This window comes from Chrysochloris asiatica, unplaced genomic scaffold (assembly GCF_000296735.1).
Source record: "Chrysochloris asiatica unplaced genomic scaffold, ChrAsi1.0 scaffold00050, whole genome shotgun sequence".
Classification (NCBI taxonomy): domain Eukaryota; kingdom Metazoa; phylum Chordata; class Mammalia; order Afrosoricida; family Chrysochloridae; genus Chrysochloris; species Chrysochloris asiatica.
This window is the reverse complement of record NW_006408568.1, coordinates 3488045-3492998: the sequence shown is the minus strand read 5'-3', so window position 1 is coordinate 3492998 and position 4954 is coordinate 3488045.

Here is a 4954-nt window from a genome sequence, read left to right as displayed (position 1 = left end):
AGTGTTTTGTTCTGTTTTACATGGGGTGGCTGTGAGTTGGAGCTGACTTGATGATGCCTAATTACAACAACCTCTAAGCTTTCATATCACCTTTTGTGACCTCTATGGAACTTATTTTTATGAATCTCTTCTCCCAAATAAGTTGTTAAGTCTTTGAGAACATACTTTTATATCCTATCTTTTGCCTACATTAGATATTTACATTTATTAGAAACACCATCAGTATTAGACTAGAGAATATTTACTGTCCTCTGTACTTTATAATGGATTTGACTCTGACCAAAATAATATGCTGTCACACATGAAAACCCCATGTGTGACAGCGTAATACTGATCCAAAAGATTTTCTTGGCTTTAATCTTCAAAGAAGCATTTTGCCAGGCCTTTCTTGCACTGTCACTGGGTCAGTTCAAACCATTATCCTTTAGGTTAACAGCCAATCACAAACCATTTACACCACCCAATAGTTCAAATGGTATAACTAACAGCAGGGTAAATAATTCTCATCATGTGCCTTTTCTTTTTCCCTTCTCATCCATTCCAGTTTCACAATAAAATGAAACCTATAAATTTGTTTATGTGTATCAGCTTCTGATTAATACTTGGTAGCATTAACATATATTATTTGCTGGTGGCTCTCCACTCCTCGGGAACACCCTAGCCAGAATCTCAAAGCATTCACTGCAGTCTGAGAAATTCTAACTTGGCCGTTATTCTCGAGCTCTTAGAAGCAGCCTGCTCAGATGGCTGATAATGTCAGAATGGGGAATACCTGCTCCAGAGGGGCTCAGCCAAACAATCTTGGTTGTTTTTATTGCTGCTACATCCAGAAATCAGGTGCCTGGAAAAATATGCTGACAGGATCAGACTGAAGAAGCTGTGATGCCATCTGGGGTCAGGAAAATACTTCTATGCAAATGCCAATTGCGGGGGCTGAGGCAGTGTGGTACTCCCCAGGAGTGGAGTCTGAAATAACCAGGAGATGCAGGGGAAACAAGGGAAAAATCTGCCCAGGATTGTTGTTAGGCACCATTGAGTGATTTTCAATTCATAGCGACCTCATGTGACCAAGTAGAACTGTCTCATAGGTTATCATATTTATGGGAGCAGATCACCAAGTCTTTTTCCTGGGGTGGGTTCAAACTCTAGGCCTTTCAGTTACCAGCTGAATGTCTAACAGTTGAGCCACTAGGGCTCCACAGGGAAACTGGGGGCTTTGGAGAAGATGAAGAGAGATACAGAGAAGTGGATGGATAGTGACAGGCTTGAAACTTTTGTACTGGACATTTTAGAAAACGTTTTATTAGGAACATTTACAAACATATACAAAATAGAGATGGATAATGCCCATTACTCAGACTCAAGAAATATCAACTGAACCCTAAGCTTGTTTTATACATACCTCTCCTCTCACTGATGGTCTTCAACTCCAAACTCACTAGGTCATATTAAAGTAAATGCCAGTATTATCCTTTAATATTTCAGAATGCATCTCTTAAAAACAAGGATGTAATCATTGTTTTTGTTGTCAGGTATCATTGAGCCAGTTCCAATTCATAGGGACCCAGTGTACAACAGAATGAAGCACTGCCCAGTCCTCACATTGTAGTTATGTTGGAACCCATCGCTGCGACCACTGCCAATCCAGCTCATTGAGGGTCTTGCTCTTTTTTGTTGACTCTGTACTTTGCCATGATGTCTATCTCCAGAGACATGTCCAAGAAAGTGAGATGAAATCCTCCCCATCTTTGTTTGTAAGGAGCATTCTAGCCTTACTTTAAGACAGATTTGTTCATTCTTATGACAGTCCATGGTATATTCAATATTCTTCTCCACCACCATAATTCAAATACATCAATTTTTCTTCTGTCTTCCTTATTCATTGTCCATAAGCCTGACACATAACTTCCCTGGTTTTAAGCCATGCAGTATTCCCTTGTTTTGTTTGAATAACTGCCTCTTGGTATATGTACAGGTTCCACATGAGCACAATTAAGTGTTCTGGAATTCCCACTCTTCACGATGTTATCTATAATTTGTTAAACTGTACAATTTCTTTGTACAGTCAATAAAACACAAATAAACATCTTTCTGGTATTCTCTGCTTTCAGTTAAGATCCATCTGATATCAACAATGATATCCCTTGTTTCACATCTTGTGACTTTAGTTTCTAGCAGTACCCAGTTGATGTTTGTACTATCTTGAGCAAAATTTTACTTCTGTGTGATTTTGGTATTGTTCAACAATTTCTGCATTCTGTTAAATCACCTTTCTTTGAAATGGATGAGAATATGGATAATAGGTACAACTAGATATATTTATCTCCCCTTTTAAAGTATAATAGACATTGTAGTAGTAATTTAGCCCAATAAATGACATCACAATGAATGAAAAGGACATTGAAGTTGTCAGTGATTTTTTTCTATTTGGACCAGCAACAGTGGCCATAGAAACAGCAGCAGAGCCTCAAAAAAACAAAATACTTGCTTAAAGTTTTAAAATGCAAAGATGTCATTTTGATGGCTAAGGTGTGACTGACCTAAGCCAAGCTCTTTTCACCTCATTTGCATATTCAGGAAGCTGGACAATGAGAAGGGAATATAAGGAAAATTGATGTATTCAAATTTGGAGTTGGTAAAGAATATTGAATATGCCATAGTCTGCCAGAGAGAAAAAGAAATCAGTCTTAGAACAAATACAATCAGAATGCGTCTTAGAAACACGCGTGGCAAGACATTGACTTTCTTCCTTTGGACACATCATCAGGAAAGACCAATCGCTAGAAAAAAGCATCCTTATTGGTAAAGGGTCAGTGGGAACCCTGGGAACTCCTCAGTGAGCTTGACTGACATGCAGCCAAAACACTGGACTCAAACATATCAGTAATCATGAAGACAATGCAGGACTTGGGACCTTTCATTATGTAATACAGACGGTCACTATAAATCAGGGTGACTTGATAGTGCTTAACAACAACAGCAACAGAGATTACGGAGTAGAACCAAAAGCTAGCAGTAGTCTTAAGCCATCGTTTGTTGCCAAATATAAGAGGTCTTCAAAAATGTTATGGAAAAGTAGAATATAATGTTCGTTTTTCTATGAACTTTTGAAGCTACCTCACACATCCTCATGACTTACCAAATGATCCATTTCATACCACAATTCTCTTCTGGTACTCTGACTAAATATTTGTGTAGTGCTTATGTGAAGTTTGTTAAATGTGCTTTCAAATCTAGAGCATTGACTTAAGTAACAATAGTAGATTTCAGGCAACGTTGTTGTTGTTGTTGTTATGTGCCGTGGAGTCAGTTCCAACTCATAGTGATGCTGTACAGGGTTTCCAAGGCTGTAAATCTTTACGGGAGCAGAAAGCCTCATCTTTCATCTGCGGAACAGCTGGTAGTTTCGAACTGCTGACTGTGAGATTCGCAGCCCAATTCATAACTCCTGTGCTACCAGAGCTCAGGCAAGGTAGATGGAAGCATTTCCTGGAAGGGGGTATTTTTAAACCAGGAAACAAAAAAAATGATAGGATATCCTTTACAGATTGAATTAAAAAATTTCCAAGATTCTATATTTAAAAAAACAACAATCTTTGTGCACCTGCAGGAAGAATTGGGATGTGCAGGATGCCCCTGAAGTTTCCTTCCATCCTAATGACCCTAGTAATCTAACTCTTTGGAAATCAATGGTTGAACCTTAATTTGGATCAAAAGGAAATCTTCCTAAGAGACTATGAGATTTTTTATTTTATTTTTTTAAATAGCTATGGGTGCTGGGGAAAATCCCTGACATTGTCATTAGCTCAAATTTCATTGTCACTGAGGTTGCCTCTCCAAATGAAAATTTAAAGACTCTTATAATAAGTGCCTATTTGAACAAGTAGCCAAAATCAGCTTATGTTCTGTGGGTCTCTGGGTTTACTATTATGATAACATTATTGTCCCCTTTGCATATTTTTGCTGGCATTTCCTTTTGGCTACATCTTCTTACTCCATCATTGCTTGGGTCTGCAGTTGCTAGGGGTAAGGGTTTTGGCTTTGATCAATGGATTCTTTCTGTAAGAGGACCATAGTTGGGTAGGTGCTTTTAGACTTCTGGAGCATATCTTTTCTCCGGCGACCAGAAGTCTTTACTACTACTATCCCATTAGTATCTCAGTATTACAAACAGGCTTCAAAATTCTCTTGAGTCTGAGATAATTTTACATAAACTTATAAAGCCTGCATTTGTCTTGAGAGAGAGAGGAAAGCAAGGGCACAGATGAAACTTGGTGTGACTGTTAGCTAGTTATTAGTAAGGTGTGTGAGTGTCCCTGAACTGGATTCTGCTTTTCTCTGTCATGTGAAGGTAAGGGAATCAGCTGAGATTCCCTTAGAAATCAAATATGAGGTCATGTCAGATAGGATAAAAATATGGAGGCAAAAAGAAGAGAGAAAAAATGGAGGAGGGAGAAACTGGGAAGGATAGAAAACAGAAGGCAAACAACGTAAGAGTTCTAAGTCAAGAGGGCCAGCCTTAACTTCCTGAAAGTGCCTGGTCTCTGAGACATTTCTGATATCGAAGATCTGAGAGGACCATGGGCCATATGCTGCAGGGATGGCTAGAAGATGACCTCTAATGTGAACAGTTGGCAATGGTCAGAGGGAGAGTGTTGATGAAGGCACCTTTAGGAACTGGACTATGAAGTATGAAAGGAGCACTGAGGTGGGGAAGTGAATGAGGACAGCACAGAGGGTAAAGGCAGGACAGAGGCTTAAGAGCTCAGAATGGACAAATGGTTACGGCTCAGAACCAGACAATGTTTCCTGTGCTATATGTGTCTATAGGGCCATTATGAGTTATAACTGACTCATTGACACTGAACAACAGCATCCTGCTCTCCTCCGCTCCATCTTTCCTTGCTTGCTTTAGTCTTTTATTTCTTTATGTCTCTCCTTCCATGTTGTTGTT